Here is a 22,717-nt window from a genome sequence, read left to right on the forward strand (position 1 = left end):
ACAGTTTTCTCTTAAACATGAAAGGTGTTCATAAGTATAACAGTTTCCATGTGGTTAATAAGCATATCAGTTTCAGATAGCTACATAAGTGTAATGGTGTCAGATGTGGTACAGTTATGTCTCTCTACAGATTCTTTAACAGAACTAGCCACAAAGCTGAATTTTCCTAATTTGCCACTTCAGTTAGTGACTTCCACACAGAACACAGGTTTATTTTCTTCACTTGCCTCCTAGAGACCTAACTTCCACACAGATCTCTCACACTATTCTACAGCACCTCACTCAGTCCCTTTTCTCCACACAGACTGTCTCTCACAACCAACCAGTCAACTCCATCCTCTAGAGTATAGCTAACATCCATTCATAACACACTCAGTCACCCATTTGGCTTACTCTACAGCAGGGGTGGCCAACAGTAGCTCTCCAGATTTTTTCCCCTACAACTCCCATCAGCCCCAGCCAGCATGGCCAATGGCTGGGGCTGATGGGAGTTGTAGGCAAAAAACATCTGGAGAGCTACCATTGGTCACCCCTGCTTTACAGGCCTGCATTTTAAATTACAGCAACAAACATATATAACTTCACATTAAAGCACAGAAATAAAATACACAAAATATTTAGATAGTAAAAACATCTCAAATACCACTGGACTTTACTGCTTCAAATAGTGGATTGAGTGAGTGGTCTTTGGACATGCCCCTTAGAATAATGGGGAATGATCAGATAAGCATTCCAAGGTGTACAGAATTTTGATCAGTAATGAATTTGTAAATTGTGTACTTTGAAGCTCTGCAGACCAAAAACTGGTACTCCAGCAACGCTCCAGATCAGAAGCTGTAAACTTTTAACCACTCCTAAGAGCAAAAACATGCAATTTCAATGAATTACATACTCATATTTAAAACTGTGAAAATATAGAAAGGCCTGGTGATGACAAAAGATAAATAATATGATTCACAAATTAGTGTTCCTCTAAATGTAATTAAAGGTTTTAACTCTCAGGTACACAAGTGTACATTGATATAGTTAGATACTGTTATACCCAAAATTTATATAGGCTTCTACACACCTTCTGTACATAGAAGGGATCTATGTAAGGGCTCTGACATCATGCACCTATCACACACCTTACCAAAGTGGATCCTGCAAACTCAGTACTATTAGTCTGTGTTCCTGCAGTTACACAGTGACGTTAATTAGAACTCAATATTTGAATCATGATCAAGGAAGACAGTCTGATCTTTTTTGCCTAACCCTGTTACCTAGATCTCAAAACTGTCAGTGTCAGAGAACTCAGGATATACACAAGCAGGCCTCAGATTCAATGGGATCTGAGAACATAAGAGAAGCCATGTTGGATCGGGCCAATGGCCCATCCAGTCCAACACTCTGTGTCACAGAGTGGCCAATATCTGTGTATGTGTGTGTGTGTGTATATATATACACACACACACTGTGGCTAATAGCCATTGATGGACCTCTGCTCCATATTTTTATCCAATCCCCTCTTAAAGCTGGCTATGCTTGTAACCGCCACCATCTCCTGTGCCAGTGAATTCCACATGTTAATCTCCCTTTGGGTGAAGTACTTCCTTTATCCGTTTTAACCTGACTGCTCAGCAATTTCATTGAATGCCCACAAGTTCTTGTATTGTGAGAAAGGGAGAAAAGTACTTCTTTCTCTACTTTCTCCATCCCATGCATTATCTTGTAAACCTCTATCATGTCACCTCGCAGTCGACGTTTCGCCAAGCTGAAGGGCCCCAAGCGTTTTAACCTTTCTTCATAGGGAAAGTGTTCCAAACCTTTAATCATTCTAGTTGCCCTTTTCTGGACTTTTTCCAATGCTATAATATCCTTTTTGAGGTGCGGTGACCAGAATTGTACGCAGTATTCCAAATGAGACCACACCATCGATTTTTACAGGGGCATTATGATACTGGCTGATTTGTTTTCAATTCCCTTCCTAAAAATTCCCAGCATGGCATTGGCCTTTTTTATTGCAAACGCACGCAGTCTTGACATTTTCAGTGAGTTATCTACCATGACCCCAAGATCTCTCTCTTGGTCAGTCTCTGCCAGTTCACACCCCATCAACTTGTATTTGTAGCTGGGATTCTTGGCCCCAATGTGCATTACTTTGCACTTGGCCACATTGAACCGCATCTGCCACATTGACGCCCACTCACCCAGCCTCAACAGATGCCTTTAGAGTTCCTCACAATCCTCTCTGGTTCTCACCACCCTGAACAATTTAGTGTCATCTGCAAACTTGGCCACTTCACTGCTTACTCCCAACTCTAAATCATTTATGAACAAATTAAAGAGCACGGGACCCAGTACCGAGCCCTGCGGCACCCCACTGCTTACCGTCCTCCACTGCGAAGACTGCCCATTTATACTCACTCTCTGCTTTCTATTACTCAGCCAGTTTTTGATCCACAAGAGGACCTGTCCTTTTACTCCATGACTCTCAAGCTTTCTAAGGAGCCTTTGATGAGGAACTTTATCAAAAGCTTTCTGGAAGTCAATTTGACTCAGGTCTTTCAACACCCCTTCCAAAATTAGTGGTCTTGGAGCGGGCAAACACTTCTCATCTTCCACAGTGAAGACTGAGGCAAAAAATGCATTCAGCTTCTTAGCCATTTCCCTATTCTCCTTCATTAATCCTTTTACCCCTTGGTCATCCAAGGGCCCACTGCCTCCCTGGCTGCTTTCCTGCTTCTAATATATTTGAAGAAATTTTTATTGTTGGTCTTTATGTTTTTTGCAATATGCTTCTCATAGCTCTTTTTGCCTGCCTGATCGCAGTCTTGCATTTGATTTGCAACAGCCTGTGTTCACTTTTATTAATCTCACTTGGACTAGCTTTCCACTGCTTAAAAGAGTCCTCCTTACCTTTTACAGCTTCCATTACTTTGTTTGTTAACCATGCAGGCCTTCTCTTATACCTGTTTGTGCCCTTCCTAACTTGTGGTATATATTTTATCTGAGCTTCTAAGATTGTAGTTTTAAATAGCCTCCAAGCTTCCCCAAGGGTTTTGACTGTATTTACCTTTCCTTTCAGTTTCCTCTTCACATGCCTCCTCATCTCAGAGAATTTACCCCTTTTAAAGTTAAACGTGGTTGTGCTGGTCTTTTGGGGCAACTCTCTATTTATACAAATGGTGAAATCAATAACGTTATGGTCACTGCAGTTTTTACATCTCTCACCAAGTCTTGGGCAAGTCCTGGGCATTACTTAGGACCAAATCCAGGATCGCCCCACCTCTGGTAGGTTCTGTGACCATCTGCTCCATAGCACAGTCATTGAGAGCATCTAGAAACTCAATCTCTTTCTCTCGACCAGAACACATATTGACCCAATCAATCTGCGGGTAGTTAAAATCACCTATTACAACACAGTTTTTACGTTTAGCCACCATCTTTAAATCCTTCCATCATATTATAATCATCCTCTATCTTTTGATTTGGTGGGCGATAACAACTCCCATAGTTAAATTTCCTTTTGGGCCCTCTATTTTGACCCAAAGCATTTCTAGAAGGGAATCTAATTCTTTGATCTCAGTCTTACTGGACTGTATACCCTCTCTGACATACAGAGCCACCCCACCTCCAACCCTTCCCTCCCTATCCTTCCGATATAACTTATATCCAGGAATCACCATGTCCCACCGATTCTCCTCATTCCACCAAGTTTCTGAAATTCCCACAGTGTCTATGTTTTCCCCCAACACTAAACATTCCAACTCACCAATTTTACTTCAAACACTTCTAGCATTTGTATACAAATATCTATAATTTCCCAGGCAAGTTAGGGCCACAACCTTCCTCCTGCCGCCTCGAGACTTTGGCAGGCAGCCCATACTGTTTGTCACCATCTCAGTGGACAACTCTGATCCATTACCTGGTAAAAAAGTAACAGCTAACCCTTCATCGCTTTGAGATGAATCCTCCCGAACCAGAGACATTTCATCTCCAGGTAAAGAGTCTGGGTGTTTTACTGGAGCCTTCACTATCGATGGAGGCCCAGATAGCAGCCACTGCCAAGTCAGCATTCTTCCATCTGAAGCGGGCAAGGCAGCTGGCCCCTTTCCTTGAGCGCCGGGACCTCGCAACAGTGATCCACGCAACGGTCACCTCAAGACTAGACTACTGTAATGCCTTCTACTTGGGGCTACCTCTGTGCCGGACCCGGAGATTGCAGCTAGTGCAGAACGCGGCGGCCAGGCTGTTGTTGGGACTCCCAAAACGGGAACATATACAGCCGGGGCTACGTGAACTGCACTGGCTGCCGATTATATACCGGGTCCAGTACAAAGTGTTGGTCGTTACCTTTAAAGCCTTATATGGCCGAGGACCTGTCTACCTGAGGGACCGTCTTTCCCCATACGAACCCCAGAGAGCACTGAGGTCAACCGGGAAAAACCTAATGACTGCCCCTGGGCCGAAGGAAATTAAATATCAGAGTACCAGAGCACGGGCCTTTTCGATCGCGGCCCCTACCCTGTGGAACCGACTCCCAGAGGAGGTGCGGGCCCTGCGGAACCTTGAACAGTTCCGCAGGGCCTGCAAGACCACCCTTTTTAAATTAGCATACTCGGACTGCTAGGAAAAACGGTAACCAAGGGTCCGCCAATGCGGTCTAAAGATCTATACCTCATCACAACTGTATTACTGGATTGGTTTTAAGTTAATAATTTTAATGTTTTATTGCTCTATATTGTAATTTTAAGGTTTTACTTGTTATTGTATGATTGTAGAATGTTGTTAGCCGCCCTGAGCCTGCCGTGGTGGGGGAGGGCGGGATATAAATGAAATAAATAAATAAATAAAATAAATAATCTCCTGTCAGCTTTCCCCAAGATTTAGTTTAAAAACTGCTCTGCCACCTTTTTGATTTTAAGCACCAGCAGCCTGGTTCCATCTGGGGACAAGTTGAGACCCTCTCTTTTGTACAGCTCCCGCTTGTTTCAGAAAGCATCCCAGTGCCTAACAAACATAAACCCTTCCTCCCTACACCATCGTCTCATCCACACATTGGGACTTCTAATTTGTGCCTGTCTCTCCAGCCCTGCACATGGAACAGGTAGCACTTCTGAGAAGGCTACCTTGGAGGTCCTGGCCTTAAGTCTCCTGCCTAGCAGCCTAAATTTTTCCTCCAGGACCTCACAACTTTACTTCCCAGCCAACCATCAACCTACCTTGATCTATTCCTCTTACTTCAGTTTTATATCTCTCCCCCCACCCCACCCCAGTCTTTCTCCACAGTGGGGACCAAACAGCTTCACACAACCCTGTGAGGTAGGTTAGGCTGAAAGTCTGTGACTGGTCTGAAATCCCTCAATCAGCTTCCACAATAGGATCCTGGGTCTGGCAGACCCTGACCTGAAGTGCTATCACATCACAGTGGCTGTCAAAGTTCTTGTGGGCTGAAACCATATGTAAATACTTCCACTTAAATGTACCTTAATTATGATAATCTTAAGAGATGAACTGGGCTTTATTTCTTACATTTACTAAATAACTGCAGTACCATCCCCTTCAATGATACATGAATGAAGTATTTGAACATTTTAAAACCATATGATCAAAATCATTTTAAAATCAAATGATACATGAAGTATCTGAAACATTTAAAAATCATAGCAGAAACTCATTTTTTGCCTGAGGATCTAATGGAACACCATTTATTAATTTTTACTATCATTGAACCTTTACTATAGCACTGTGTCTCATACCTTTAAAGAAAGCGCTATCCAAGGCATAGTGCCAAGGGGTTAACCAGAATAGTTTTCTTAGAGTTAATTTTCAAGTTTTTTGGACAGCATTTTGCCAGTAAAATTCAGAGGGCTTTTGAATCTAAGTTAGAGAAGACAGGGTTGCCATTAAAACTTTATTTTCCATTTCCCTGACTTTCTCTGACCAACATTTGTCAGTTTCCCTGACCACCATTCAAATATAACCACAAGTTTAAAAATGAATAATTCGTGTTGCATTAATGCAAGGCTTAATAAAACGCTCCACTCTACAACTACACTGTCTCAACTGCAAAACTATAGTCTCAACTGCAAAAATATTTGTCAAAGAGATTTAATATCAGTTTCTTTCAACATTAGCTGCAGCAACATCTGTTTTGCAATTGCACCAAAATTACACCAAGATACAAATTTCAATTCAAGTAAACTCTGAATGCTAACAAATGACATAACATTTTTGTTATTGTTTTAAAGGTGCACTAAAAATTTTATAAACGCTCTATCTAAAATGGTTTCTCTGAAGCAACATTATGAAACTTACAGTTTTGAAATTGCAGTAATAATCAAGTTAGAAATTAGAATACAAGTAATCTGTTTTTAAAGAATGAAGATTTAAGATATAAAACTACCACTTCTACAGTTTTCTCTTTTTATTGTGTAACTCTTTTAGTTACACAATAAAAGTTGTGTAACTTTTATTGTGTAACTCATCAATTGTTTCTTTTGTATTGTATTGCATAAATCTGCAAGTCTTCTTCTTCCATTTTGGCTTCTTCTCCCAGTTTTTTTTTTAGCATTTTCAAGATGTTTAATTTGTCCCTCAAGTTTCTTCTTTCTTCTGAAATTCTTCTTGTTGCTTATGGTGTGTAGCCTCCAAGTGCTCTGTGTAGTGTGCATGAGCATGCCTGACTAATTGCAACAGATTCCTATCAATTAGAACAGATTCAAGTCCTCCACAGTTCAAGACAGCATCATAAACCTGACATTGACAGACAACAGTTTCTTCATGCAAGTTCTCTATTAACATTGACTTATTAACTGAAAATCCACTTTCAACAGAAGCATTACCATGAGACAGGATAAGGCACATTTTGACAACAGTCCACAGGTCTGAGAAAGTTTTGTTGAACATCAAAATGCCACTGTAAAATGTATTCAGTCCAACTTCATCATTTTGTTTTGCAACATATGGTTGAAATTCAGCCTTGAATTCATTGTGGGCAGCTGTGGTTAAGGCAGTGTATTGTTGCTTTGATTTTTCCGCTACTGTGTCATTGATCTAATTTGCTGCATGTAGAGCTTAAAGAACAGTCCCTATTCTGGTAATTCCAAGATTTGGCTTGTATAAAATGATAGCAAGATCTAATACCGATGGGCCACACACCATCTTGAACTTCAAAGAACTTTTCTCAACAACAGCTACTACCATGTTTCGACACCCTAGGCAAAATTCAGCCACTCGAAATCACTGTTTAGTTTCTTTCAACAGCTTCTTTTGCTGCAAAGCCAATGTCAACCTTGCTTCTGTCCAGCAAGTTCTCAGACAATTTCATGTCAATTGTTAACAATTGGGAACAAGAAGACACGTTTTGCAGCATTTCCTATTTTATGCAACGACTCATTAACTTCTTGATTAGCTTATAAAGTTCTTCATACAAAAAAGGTGCCAATGGTTTTTGGTTTTGAAACCTTTGTAGAAATGGCTCACAATCTCCAGCACTTCATGAAAGCCATTTTGCATCTTGCACTGCAGCTTTTATACAAATTTCAGGTTTACTGTGCAGGAGTTTTGCTTCTTCCACATACTTCTTGATGTTGTCAAAAACAGTCATAGCTCTGTCAAGGCACTTAACATTCTCCAACCACCTAGCGGAGCAAAATTACAGGGGAAATAGTGTGCTTCCAGTCACAGCAGTGTATGATGCCCTCCTAGCTGGGGAATCTTTGAACAGATAATGCATGTTGCACAAGACTGAATTCAGGTCCCATTTCACTGCTTGCAATCCTGTTTTAAAAGACCCATGTACAACATGAAGACTACAAGTTCCAAAGTCAATCAATTATTTTCTTTCCACTTTACAGTCAAGGTTGGTTTTAATTTCTTCTTTTAGTTTTCTCAGAAAAAAATGATTTACATTTGGCCCATCCATAAATACTTGTAATAATTTTGCAACTGATAAAGAAAACATGCAGTAGCAGTTTGAAGGAAAACACTGGTTAGCTACCATGTGGAAACTTTATGACGGTAAACATCCCAAAAATGAACCACTAAGTCCATCTGTCCCTTTTGAACCACTTTATTCAAAGCTTCATCAAAACAGATAACAAATGTTTTGCATTGTCTCAGCTGTTTCAGTAAAAGATCAGAGAAATATGGTGCCAAGTCAAAAGCAACAACATACATTGCTTTTGTTTTTCCAAGATGAAACTGTTGAGCTATCTGAGAACATTTGCTTGAACAGCTCACTGTTGTTGTTACAAGAGTTAAATGACATCTTCTTCAGGTACAAGTAGTGTGGGAAACCCAGAGATGCGAGGAGGGGTGCCTAGCTGCGGCCTACTTTGCCTACTCAGTCCTCAGCCAATGGAATGCAACAGACCTTGATTGATGGTTTGATGGGCCAAGAGTTGATGAAACACAGTCCCAACCAATCAAGACGTTCCATTTTGCCACCGCGAAAGGGCTTTTATATATATAAGAAGGATTCTGTTTGAGTGCCTGCTCCCTAGAAATCACTCAGAGAAACTCATTGTATGGAACTGTGCACACAGCTAACACCATGACACTATGGGAGCTCAAAAACCGTGTCTTCAACAGTAACTTACAGTTGTCTTTCTGTAACATAGTTCTGCTGAATTCCTGAGCACTGGAGTGACTGAAACATAGACAAAATTATGCAATCCTGGAGCATTTAACAAGGAAAATGTTATTAATCCATATCCACACAACCCATTGCCTTCTTGCTACGTAGATTCCATGGAGCAGACACAGAAGTGGAGAAGAGATTGTTACAAACCACCCAATTAACAGAATAGTTGGGTGGGTCTTCATCGCTGACCTCCCCCAGAACATGCTGTAATACCTTTCTCCCAAATGCTGTGTCTGCTGAGGCCATGAAATGAATCTTATAGTGCTTTACGAATGTAGATGGAGAAGACCAGGTAGCAGCTCTACACACCTCTTCCACTGAAGCGCGATTCAGCACTCCTAAGGGAATGGGCCGTAATTCTTCTAGGCATTTGCAACCCTGAAGCCCTATATGCTTCATTGATACAGGCCTTCAGAACTGACTACTTGACGAAGTGGACATCTTATCTCCAGCTCTGGGAGGAGAGATGTTAATGAACATATAGTCTGTTTTCCTAATCGATTCAGATCTCAGGATGAAAATTTTTAAGACTCTGCGCACGTCTAAGGTATGCCAAACAACTTCCTTTGGATATTTGGGTTGCGGACAAAATGTGGATAGGTAGATTTCTTGTGTACGATGGAACTTAGAAACAGCCTTGGGCAGGAAGGAAGGATCGGTGCACAGAACCACCTTTTCTTTATGGAACATGCAAAGCCCAGCTTTCACTGATAGAGCCCCCAGTTCCGAAACTCGACGTGCAGACGTTATGGCTACCAAGAAGAGAGTTTTCATTTGAACCCATTTTAAGTCCACCTCTCGAAGAGGTTCAAATGGCTTCTTTGTAAGAGATGACAAAACGGTATGGAGTCGCCAAGATGGAAAACGATGGACTGTCGGAGGTGACTTTAAATTAGCCCCCTGCAAAAATAACTGGATGTGTGGATGTTGAGATAGCCTATACCCTCCAATGACAGGTAAGACCGTGGACAGGGCAGCTATCTGCCTTCGTAAGATAGCTGGTTTTAACCTGGACTCTAGGCCCTCCTGTAAAAACGCTAGTACCTCCGCAATGGAAGGGGCAAGCGAGGAGACCTTTTTTCTACAACACCAGCGGACAAAGGCCTTCCAAGTTGTATTGTATATACGAACAGTGGAAGGTCTTCTTGACGCTAGCATAGTGTCCGTCACCTCAGGTGGGTAGCCTAAACTTTTGAAGATTTCCCACTCAATCTCCACGCAGTCAAGTGAAGCCACTCTGGGTCGGGGTGCCACACCGAACCCTGATGGAGCACGTCGGGAAACACTGGCAGCGACAGCAGAAGGTCTATTGATAGCTCTGTCAAAATTGAGAACCATGGTCGCCGTGGCCAATAGGGCGCTACCATGATGATTTCTGCCTGTAGAACTCTCATCCTCCGCAGAACTCAAGAAACCAGAGGGACTGGAGAAAACACGTACAGGAGACCTGGAGGCCATGGAGCTGTCAAAGCGTCTGTCTGTTCGGCTTCCGAATGGAAGAAGCTCGTGAAATACCTTGGTAGCTTTGTGTTTGCGTCGGAAGCGAATAGATCCACATCTGGTTGACCCCAACGTTGACAGATGAGATCGAATAGACTTGGGCTGAGAGCCCACTCGCCTTCGCAGAATGCCTGTCTGCTCAACCAGTCTGCTTGTATGTTGTCCTGGCCTCTGATGTGTTCCGCCCTTAGAGAGGCCAGATTCTTTTCTGCCCATGCTAGAATCTTTGATGCTTCCCTGTGTAACTGCGAGGATCTGGAACCCCCTTGGTTGTTCGGGTATGCCTTGGCTGTTATGTTGTCCGTTCTGACAAGTACGTGTTTCTGACGCAATTGTGTCCTGAAGGCAACCAGAGCCAGACGTATGGCTCTGACTTCCAGGAGATTGATGGGAAGCAGACCCTCGGGTTGTGACCACCTGGACTGGTTTGTCCTGAAGAGTGGCCCCCCACCCCCCTAGGCTGGCATCTGTGAACAGCTCTAGGGATAAGGGAGGATGGAACAATTTGCCCTGGAAAAGATGAGTCAAGTCTGTCCACCATTATAAGCTCCTCTTGACTGATAACGGAATTATCAAATTTATGTCCTTTCTCTCCATGATCTGAATCTGAAATGGCCGTAGGAACATTTGAAGAGGTCTGGAGTGGAATCTGGCCCATTGGATCATGTCTATGGTCGAAATCAATAATCCCATTAGTTTGGCAAGCAACATCAGTCGTGATGATTGGCTCTGGATGATCCTGATAGCCAGGTCCCTGATGGTCCTGGCCTTGGACAGAGGAAGAAATAGTGAGTTGCACGTGGAGTCGATCATCGCTCCTAGATGCTCCAACCTCTGGCTCGGCTGCAGCGAACTCTTTGCTATGTTCACAATGAACCCGTGCGACTGAAGGCACTGAATGGCCAGAACTGTGTCCCGAAGAGATTTCTCTTTGCTGTTGGATCTGACTAAGAGGTCGTCCAGATAGAGATGAACATGGACCCCCTGCTTTCTCAGCTGTACTACTGGATTTATTAAAATCTTGGAGAAAACTCTGGGAGCTGTTGATAGACCAAAGGGTAATGCCCTGTACTGGTAATGTTGATTCAGTACCATTTGCTTCAGACTCCTGAACTCTATACAATGCATCAAATCTTCTGGGTACCGGTGTGGTCGATGCAGGCTTGTCCCAAGCTTCTCTAATCTTCTGTAAGTGTACAGGAAGTAATGGTAAGACACATGCTTGCGGAAACTCAGACTGCACAATCTTATAGAACATGTCAGTTACAGCTGGTAATTAAGGTAATGGTATATTAAGGGTTTCAGCCATGTGCCTGATCAGATCAGTGAAGGCTTTAAAACTATCAGAAGATGACAGAGACACTGAAGGATTCACTTCAGATTCAGCATTACTGTGCAGCTGCACCTCTATCCCACTGTTTCCTTCATCAGATTCAACATTAGAGTGGTCAGATGCTGACTGTGCCACTTCCAGAACTGGAGAAGCAAACGCTCCTGTTTTAGATATTGCAGGTTGATTAGTTAACTGTGCAGCTATTACAGGTCCCGGGAACTGATCTGGCTGGTTTGGGTGCTGCCTTGCATGGTGACAACACACTGAGGAACGGAAGGGCGATCTGCAGAGGTAAATGTGTCTGGGTGGTGACTGATACACAGACTGGCGGTGATATCGACCATAGCCACCAGCTGGTGATAGAGACTGAGAAGCATAGCATTCTCTGCTGTCATAATATTCATTCCACCCATAGCGTCGATCAGACCAGTTCTCCCTACCGGTTTCGTGAGGCGGGTAAAAAGCACTCGGTTGAGAGGGAGCACAAAGGGGAATGGTACCGCTCTCGGGAAAACTGTCTGTCGTTGGAACCTTGCCTCTGATCAAGGAGAGTTAGAGGGACTTCTAGAGGAAAAACTCCGTGAACGGGAGTTCCTAGTTGGAGGGCGTGACCGGGCTGCTGAGCCCATGGAGTGATCAGTAACTGTCACGGCCTGACTTACAGCTGTATGACGATCATCACCATTCGGGCTTGTCGGAGCTATAGCCTGTGTCGGTGCCAAGGCTAATGACACTATGCTACATACAGCCGGAAACTGTGATATGCCAGAGATCACCATTGGAGAAAATCTGGGATTGAGTTGTGACTCTGCAGTGCGAGGCTTTTTATTTTTCAAGCCGTCGGCTGCTTTAGAGGCTGATCACTTGTAAGACTTATCCTTTGCCTTCTTGGGCTTGGCAGGAGCACAGTCGCAATCAGCCTCACAGGTGGGGGAGGCAGCGGTTCCATTTGGGATGCTGACGATTATGCTTGTGGCAGGGAAGCCTCCATGAGTATATAACGGAGGTGGATTGCCCGATTTTTCCTGGCTTGTCTTGTAAACTTAGAGCAAATTGTACAAATGTCAGGTCGGTGTCCTTCCCCAAGACACAGTAGGCAAAGATTATGGCCGTCTGTCGAGGGGATCTTTGCACAGCAGCCAGAACAGCATTTGAAAGATACTGGCTCTCCCATATGTTAGAGGCGGTTGGGAAGGGGGAGGGGGTTGAGGCAAATGTACAATGAAAAGATGCTAAATTGTTTTTCTTTTCCTCCCCCGTCTATTTCTTTGTCTTTCAAACTGACTGTGAACTGGTAACTTGGTTTTAGAAACAGAAAAAAAACACAAATAAAAGAGCTTCAGAAGAGAGAGATCAATGAGGTATCCTAATCACGCGACAGAAAAAACAAAACTGAGCGGGTAGGCGCTCTCCCTCAGCCTCAGGCATGTGCACTGCTGCCTGCTCCCCAGGGCAGAGTGAGAGCATCAACATTCTAAGATTGGAGCTTTGGAAACTTTGAGGTGAGCTTCTGCGTGAGCACAGAACCCAAGTGTGGGACTGCACAGAGACCACGAAGAAGATCTCACAAATACCTCCCCCTAAATTCACAGGATCTTCATAGCTGTCAGATGGCCATTTAGCCTCTGTTTAAAAACCTCCAAGGAAGCCTATTCCACTGAGGAATCACTCTAATAGTCAGGAAGTTCTTCCTAATGTTGAGCCGGAAACTCTTTTGATTTAATTTCAACAAACTGGTTCTGATCCTACCTTCTGGGGCCACAGAAAACAATTCCACACCATCCTCTATATGACAGTCCTTCAAACACTTTAAGATAGCGATCATATCACCTCTCAGCCGCCTCCTCTCCAGGCTAAACATCCCCAGCTCCTTCAATCTTTCTTCATAGGACTTGGTCTCCAGACTCCTCACAATCTTTGTCGCCCTCCTCTGGACCCGTTCCAGCTTGTCTATATCCTTCTTAAAATGTGGTGCCCAAAACTGAACACAATACTCCTGGTGGGTCTTACCAGAAAAGAGTAAAGTGATACCATCACTTCACGTGATCTGGACACTACACTTCCGTTGATACAGTCCAAAATTGCATTTGCCTTTTTAGCCACCAAATCACACTGTTGACTGATGTTCAGCATATGATCCACTAAGACTTCAAAAGCATCCCATCTGAAAGCCAATGAAGGTTGCAGTGTCATGAGTGGAAGTATACATTTTCTCCTGTCTTCCATGCAGCATGTCACTTTCCAGACTACTTTGCTTCCGTCAGGGTTCAAGGAAGTTTGTAGAAGCAGTATCTACCTAAGAACATAACATAAGAACATAAGAGAAGCCATGTTGGATCAGGCCAATGGCCCATCAAGTCCAACACTCTGTGTCACACAGTGGCAAAAAATTTTATATACACACATACACTGTGGCTAATAGCCACTAATGGACCTGTGCTCCATATTTGCCCTTCTCTGGACTTTCTCCAATGCTATAATATCCTTTTTGAGGTGTGGCGACCAGAACTGCACACAGTACTCCAAATGAGACCGCACCATCAATTTATACAGGGGCATTATGATACTGTCTGATTTGTTTTCAATTCCCTTCCTAATAATTCCCAGCATGGCGTTGGCCTTTTTTATTGCAGACGCACACTGTCTTGACATTTTCAGTGAGTTATCTACCACGACCCCAAGATCTCTCTCTTGGTCAGTCTCTGCCAGTTCACACCCCATCAACTTGTATTTGTAGCTGGGATTCTTGGCCCCAATGTGCATTACTTTGCACTTGGCCACATTGAACCACATCTGCCACGTTGACCTAGATCTACCTAGAGCCCTTTACAATCAATGTAAGCAGCTGTAGTTCAAGGCCATGCACTTCCCCTTGTCACCCGTGAAGCACACTGCTCCCCAGACCATGGCACAATACAAACTCCAACAGCAGAATGTGGAATTAGGATGACAAGTTGTGAGATGAAACCAATGCCAATTGTGGAATGAGACGTGTCCGCTGGATATTTGAAAGCATACGCAAAATTGTGTATGTGTGACATTGCTTTTGGCCCTCATACTTGCCAAAGTGTAACTAGCCAATAATAAATGACTTGCTGATGAAGGGAAGGTTTGCCTTTCATTTGGCACTGCAGTGTAGGCTGGAACAGCACCTGGGTTACTGAAAACAGTGATGGGGAAGCTGAAACCAGGGTATGACAAAACAAGCTAAGACTGAATGTTAGCCTGATAGCAGAATTATCAAAAATGTTGAAGCCATGGGGAAGGGGGCGGGATGTGTTTATCCCTCCTCACCCCATCCCTAGGGAAAAACAGACATTTTGGGAGAAACTGAAATATATAAAATACTTATTTTCCTGTTACAGTTAAACTTCTACTGATTGAACAACAGCAAAAGCATCCGTTAACTTAATTAGCACAATTAACTGTAGTATTTGGCATATTTATAGAATTTAAATTATAAATATATTTTTTGTTTTTAGAAAAAACAGGATAGGTACCTTTAATTTTTGACATCTGAGAGGTGAAAAAATAAAAGTTCTGTAGTAACAAATTCTGTAGTAACAAAGTAAAGTGTATTTGGACAGAGACTCTCACAGAATCACAATAGGTAAGTCTACCAGCATATCTTTGAAGAAGTAGTGTGGTATAGGGAGTTAGATTGTTTTGAGTAGGATCTGAGAAACCAAGACTCAAATTATCTCTCACATGGAAGCTTGCTGCGGTGACACTGGACTATTCACACACACTCAGTCTAACCTACGTGATAGAGGAGAGGAGACCACTTTGGGAGAAAAGTGAGGTATAAAGAAAGTAAATAAATAAAATTATGTTGTATATAGAGTATAAGAGTTTCCCACATGTACACACACTACTGTCCAAAATTTCCCAAATTACCCCCACTACTGTCCAAAATTTCCTCAGAGCTTTTCATAATATACACTAACTTCAAAAATTCATTTTAAAAGAGAGCTTTTTCAGTGCTCCTCCTAAATTGTTCTTTTCTTGTCAAGAAAATTGGGGGGGGGGGAGTCCTCAGAGAAAAATGAGGATCAATTTTCCACTCTAGTTTTTCCTCCCCCCCACCACTCCAGGCCTTTACATCTCCAACTGTAGCTTCATGTTAAATCTGAACTGAGTCTGTTTCTCTAAACAAAGTAATATTTACTCTATAGTCCAAGACATAGTAATTCAGCTCTTAAATGTGAAACTAGCAGATAACATAGCAAAATCAAAAAATGCAGTCATCAAATGTATTGAATGGCAAGCAATTAGCATCTGAAGAACTAAGAAAATTTGTTTCCAGAAGCTATGTAAGAACCTCTCAGATTCAAAGAATGCCTCACCTAGAGTCTTTGAACTTAAATGCTTAACCGTGCATGGTTCAAGTCCTAATGATAAATATCCTGTTACAATCATACACAATCTTATATTGCTTTTCTGCAAGTGCCCCCCTTTGAACTTCACATAGTCTTTATTTACTATGTAATATCAAACTTCATACATCTCAAGGTGAATATTTTTATTTTGTTCAATCAAAAAATGCATAAGCGAAAATATAGTTCATAGAATCACAGAGTTGGAAGGGACCTCCAGGGTCACCTAGTCCAATCCCCTGCACAATGCGAAAAACTCAAATACCTTTTGTTTTTAAAAAAAAAATCCCAAAAACCTATGAGTTGGATCCAGTCCAAAATCTCTGCCTGCACTAGAGCTATAGTGCAAGTGGAAACACAAGAAAGACCATGGCAGCTGCATAATAATTCCTTAGTCAGGGTAGCTAAATTAATAACTATGGATACTACTTGATTCCTGACATTTAAGATTTCAGAAATCTTTAACAAAAATGAACACAGTTTTATGAGAAACGCTTAAAGCAGACAAGATAGACCAAACTTCAATATATATATTTTACCAATAACACCAAGAAAATTAAAGTAGAATTCAAGAACACCAGTCACTGTGAACCTGTGACTCTTATTTATAGTATTATATGTGATTGGCTACACAGGGGAGCTTCTGTTTTTGCAATATTGATGTTAATTATCAAATTACCACTGAACAGTGGATAAACACTGAGCATGTACACTAAAGCCTATTTTTAAAGCAGCACAGCTGAGCTGGAAGAAAACTTGCGTTATTCCTTCTTTGTTCTCCTGTGGCCAATAAAAGTTTAGATGAAACAATATTATACTATATAAATAGAAATATGGAAACATGAAAATGGAAGGAAGAGTTGAAAAGCTGTCTGGGCTCACTACTGTTTCAGCAAGTAATGTTTGAAATCCCTCAGCATGCTGATGCAACTCTCTTGAGATGTCTGAGATCAGATGATATCAAGGAATGAACAGGAACTATTACTACCTGTAACAAAGATACAAACATGTTTTGGATATCACATTACGAATAATATGGAAGATTAACAATTTGTTATCAATGTAGTCAGGATGGTACATTACTATAGTTTCATATATTTGTTATTTAATCTAAAATTAATCCAAAACCGCAATGGAAAACTATGCACAAATAAAGTTCTGATACTTAAGAATTTCAGACTTTTGGCATCTTCATAAAATGAAACAATGGAAACTGGAACTGATGTTCTGCCAGGCATTCAATTGAGTGACAGGAAAGAACCTGCAGGTTCCGTGACAACCAGCCTCAAAAAAACCCAAAAAACAAATATTCTTTCTAAGTATTTGTTCTATCTGAGGCTCATTGTCACTCTGTCGTAATTCTCTTTGGTTTGAACAGGCATTCATTTGAGGGCAGTAACAGTTCAACTTGGCACTTCCACTTTCACCATCACCACCCCAGCAAGATAGGAGCACCACTGGGACAGATAATGCTACACTAGAGTAGCATTATTGGGACTTCTGACACCATCTGCTTTTAGGAAATCTGATGTTTTATTCTTTTATGCTGGTTTTAATCTGTTTTCTATGTTTCTGATGTAAACTACCCTGAGCCCAAACATCAGAAAGGGCAGTTAAACATCTAATTAATAAATCAAATGACGATGACAACAATGATGATGCCAATGCCACCACATTTTTTAATTGGGCCTGTTCACCAAAAATATGGAGAGGAATTTCAAGAAAGAATTTCGAACATTTTATTTCAATATAACTTTTTCAAAATGTCTTTGATATTGTGGTTTCCTATAATTCTATGACCTTTTTAAAAATTCACAAGCAAAGTACTCTGAATATTTCTTCTCCACTAAATCCCAGAAAGCATTGCCTTTCTTGATGCATTATGGAACCCAAGTTTTTTTAGTAGGGGCGAATAAATATGCTTCCCTCCATATTGGCTATGTTTCCAGATAATGTTATGGATCCAACATTCACCTACAGGAATAATTTGTTAAATAAACTATGTGATCTTTTGCGATCTACTTCAAAAGGTCAAACATATTCATGCATTTGTGCAAGTTTTGAAGAAATGTACTAACACCTTATTAGTGTACAGCTGGCCATATACAACTGAAATAACATCCATGACTAATGTTCATTTCAGCAATTCTTTTTTTTAACAATTAGATCGCATTTTAAGGAAAATCAAATGTACAAATCTCCAGATCCCTGTGCATTGAATCTTCTTCCTCCTCCTCTTCAACCTGATTAATCTGGAAGTAATGTCACCCCAGAGTCGGAAACAACTGGTGCTTGCTTTACCTTTACCTTTTTAATGCAGCTCACAGCTTTCCTTGCCATTGGCGACCACACGCAGCCAGTCACACAAGTTGTTCTTCAGGTATTTCTTAGTGAGGTATTTCAGGTACCTCTTGGAAAAAGGGAATTCAGAGCTGACAGTGATCTTGCTTTTGCTTCTCTCAATGGTCACCATGCCCCCACCCAGGCTGCCAGATTTCCCATTTATTTTGATCTACTCCTGGAGGAACTGCTCAAAGTTGGCGACATCCATTATACCATCTTCTACCAGGTGGGTACAGTCCAGAGTGAATTTCAAGACCTGCTCTTCTTTTTGCCACCCTTTGTGGCAAGCTTCTTTGCAGGTGCTATGGGGAGAAAGGTCATTTCAGTAATTCTTCTTGACAACAACTTCCGTTCTGGCCACTATCTATTCATATCCTAATTTAGGCCTTCTTGGATTAACTTCACATCTCTCCCAGTCTTGTTCAAATACGGCTGCCTAATATTTGGATGTGCAGCATGATAGCACAGACTTCACCATAAACATTCAACAGGTGCTAGGGAACGTTTGTTGTATCTACATCTGCTTTTGTCAAAAATGTTATGACTGCTTGGTATTCTATCTGGTTTTGATTATTTTTCATTCAGTTTATTTCCTACAATATCCACACCAGAAAACAGTTTGCATTGCCTTATTTGTGAAAAATGTTGTTGCTTCTAAAGAATATGCAAATACGCCAACAAAATTGGTTATGACTGACCTAAGAAACAATCTGGAAACAAAGTACTGGATGATCCTAGGAAATGTTAGGATTAAAAATCTTAATAAAGTGTCCTGTGTTTTTGTGGGGTACATTCCAAACTTAATATGTATGGATCTGAAAGTTTAACAGTGAAGAAAGCTGACAGGAAACAGGGATGCCGGCCTCTAGGTAGGACCTGGAGATTCCCCAGAATTACAGCTCATTTCCAGATTACAGAAATCAGTTCATTTAAAAAACAACCACCACCACCTGCTGTTTTGGAGGGTGAACTCTATGGCACTGTGCCCCACTGACATTCCTGTCTTCCCCAGGATCCTTCCCTAAATCTCCAAGGGTTTCCCAACCTGGATCTGGCAACCCTACCCCCCTATCCCTTGCCAGTGGCTAGGGGCAGGGGGCACCTGGCACCCCTAACAGGAATAAAATTGATTTGTCCAAAATATGGTGTTGAAGAAGAGTTTTACAGATACTGTGGATCAACAAAAAGACACATAGTGGATTTTAGATCAAATCAAGTCCAAATTCTCCCTAGAACAGGGGTGGCCAAACTGTGGCTCGAGAGCAACATGTGGCTCTTTCATACATATTGTGTGGCTCTCAAAGCCTCCACTGCTTTTTCAGCTGGCTTGGAGAAAGCATTTCTCTCTTTAAATCACTTTTCTGAGCCAAGCCAGCTGGTGGCTTGGAGAATGTATTTAAAGTTAAAGTTGCTTTCTTTCAACCCCTTCTTCCCTCCTCCCTCCATTTGCCTTCTTTTCTTCCTTTGCAGCTCTCAAATGTCTGCTGTTTATTCTATGTGGCTCTTATGTCAAGCAAGTTTGGCCACCCCTGCCCTAGAAGCTAAAATAGCAAAAATGAGGCTATTATGCATTGGTCACACTATAGAAGATTCAGTGAAAAAAGATAATCATGCTAATAAAAGTTGAAGACGCTAGGAAAAGAGGATCCAACATGAGATGGATTGACTCAATAAAGAAAAATCCACAGCCTTCAGTTTGCAAGGCAATTAATGATGGGACATTTTGGAGATTACCATAAACCATAAGTGATTTGATGGCACATAGCACACATATGTTCAAGGTAAGTATGTTACTCTACTATGCTAACATACAGATTGCAATAAACTTCAGGAAAGTGTTCACATGTAACTAACCATTTATTGTGGTTTTATAAAACTCATTTCCTAAGATATATGAAGTTGTCAAAAGCAAATTCCTCTCAAAGATATGTAAAAATAAACCATTTTAATTCTAAGCCACTGAGAAGCTTACTGCTTATGGTATTCTCAATAACATCATAATCAATACAGAAGGATGTGAATACCTCTTCCTACCACACCTTTCCCCTGCTATACCCTGGTATCATCACACAGGCAGTCTCACAATGAAGAGATCTCATGACTAGGCTTCTGTCACACTCTAGTAAACTCCACAGCAGTATCATGGTCACTGGGAACCCTGGGAAATTTGATTCTAGAGAGTATTTGCTAAGGAAGTCAGGAATTCTAGGAACTACATTCCCTAGAGAGTTTGGAATGTTGCTGCCATAGGACTCTAGAGTACAGAAGAAGAGTTGGGTTTTATACCCTACTTTTCTCTACCTTAAAGAGTCTTAAGGGTGCTTTCAATCTTCTTCCCTCCCTCTCCCCACAACAAGTACCTTGTGAGGTAGGTAGGGATGAGAGAGTTCAGAGAGAACTGTGACTGGCCCAAGATCACCCAGTAAACTTCATCTGAATGAGTGTGGAATCAAACCCAGTTCTTCAAATTAGAGTGCACTGCTCTTAACTGCTACATCACGCTGGTATAATATAGAAGCCCTCATTATCAGCTTTCACCATTACTGACACTTGCTAATTCAGGCAGTAGGGAAGAATGGGGAATAAACAAGCAATTTCAAATATGGCCCAAGTTTTTGAACATCTGAATCCAATCTGAAATGGATTCAAACAGCTGAAATATGTACACTGATATCACAAGCCCACATATTCCAAAACCAAGTTCTATCCTTAATAAGACAAAGTTTAATTAACTTGATAAATGTAAGTAATTTGACATAAATATATAAACCTTTCATGGACAAACCACACAAAGAGAAGATCTTCTCGATGTAGGCATCATTTCCCTTCTTGTGGAGAATACCATATATGCTGTTTTTTATGCCGCAGCCTTATTTTTACAGCTTGCTTTACTATAGATAATTTTTATGTTGTTTTACTTTGTGAGCTGCCATAAACAGGTAGAAATGACATATTTTTCTAAGTAAATAAATAAAAATATACTGTGAATGCTAGAATCTGGTATTGCAGTCCTACTGTAATGTAATTTAATCAGTAGCTTTTAAGTTTAAATATCTCTCTAACAAAAGCAGTATGTCTGTTTGTATCTATTATGCAATTACTACTTCACATAGAGATTTGTACTATTTTCTGCCTATTAGCAGGATACTGAAGTGTGTTCACCCACAGATTAAATAGCTTGTTTCTTAGGGCTCCCTATTTATTTAAAGTATTTATATACTGCCTTATTGGTTTAGGCTTAAAGCAACAAACACCACAGCCACGACATATTAAGTGATGTAGTGGTTAGAGTGCTGGACTAGGATCCAGGAAACCTGGGCTCAAATTCCTATCTGGATATAGAAGCTATAGGTGACCTCAGGACAGTATGCATCCCTTAGGGGGTTGTTGTGAGAATAAAATGAACAACAATGAAAATCTCTTTGGGTCCCCAATGGGGAGAAAGATTTGGGATAAAGTAAATGAAACAGTTATGAACAACACAAAACATATATTCATTAACAAAATAAATGCAAACAGATGCAGTAAAATAGCAGATTATTAAAAAAAATGAGTATAACAGGGGGACACCTGAATTTACATAGAAACTTGGGTAAATATAGAAACTTTACATAGAAACTTGGGTAAATTTACATAGAAACTTGGGTAAATATTGAACTATATGCAATTCTTACTTTTGTTATCAGGTCAAACATATTCCACTGCTTTACCATAAAATGCATAACTTATCATTTAGAAAATGAAATTGCACTACTTAGTGTATTTATGAAATTTAAAAATGTTTCAGTTTTCTTTCAACAAGAAAAACACATCTAATACTAAACAGAGCTGCAAACTGCAGACCCTTTTCTACATTAGCACATACACTTCAGCTTTTTCCACTGGAAAGTTGGAGAAAAATAAGCCAAAAGTAGAAAATTCAAGTTTTATAGTAAAGAAGGAACTGTTTTGGCCTGGCTCCTAAAATAAAGCAAGATAGGTGCCTGAAATATCCTGTCTGTTGTCACCAAGAGCCTCACTTTTTAAGGTGGAAGCACAGAGAACAAGACTTGAGAAGCGTAAAACCTTGTATTAGAAAGAATGTCCCTCATTCCAAAATGAGAAAATATTTCATAAGAGACTTTTAAATGCACCCCCAAATTCTCAATTTTTCCACTGGAAGAAGGTCCAGGAAAACTCCTGCATACTCTTTCTTCCTGAAATTTTTCTGGGCCTTCACATCTCTAAATACAGTTCTCTTCAAGCTATCAGTTTTTCCAACCTACATCACCACTTACATCTTGTCTAGTTACAGTTTGTTCTTAGCTAATTCTTCTCTGTATCTAGGCTGGCCTAGGATAAATTCAACTACATCAGGGGTGCGGTCACACGTACCATTAGTGATGACACAGCTCCGTCTGGCTGACGGATTAAATGTGTTCGTTCAGACAGCCACATCTGGCAATCGATCGTCTTCTGGGCTCATCCAGGCTTGCTACGCATGAATGGCGCATTAATTTGACAGTACATAAAGTCCGGCCCTTTTTCAAAACAGCG

At 41.1% G+C, this 22,717-nt stretch overlaps 1 protein-coding gene across 8 annotated transcripts in view; it reads right to left on the reverse strand.

Moving 5' to 3' along the window:
* The window catches only part of NBEA (neurobeachin), a 581,951-nt gene that overhangs the window by 539,512 nt on the left and 19,722 nt on the right, over positions 1-22,717 (reverse strand). The window lies entirely within an intron of this gene.

Source organism: Heteronotia binoei, chromosome 3 (genome assembly GCF_032191835.1).
Source record: "Heteronotia binoei isolate CCM8104 ecotype False Entrance Well chromosome 3, APGP_CSIRO_Hbin_v1, whole genome shotgun sequence".
In the NCBI taxonomy this organism is placed as follows: Eukaryota; Metazoa; Chordata; class Lepidosauria; order Squamata; family Gekkonidae; genus Heteronotia; species Heteronotia binoei.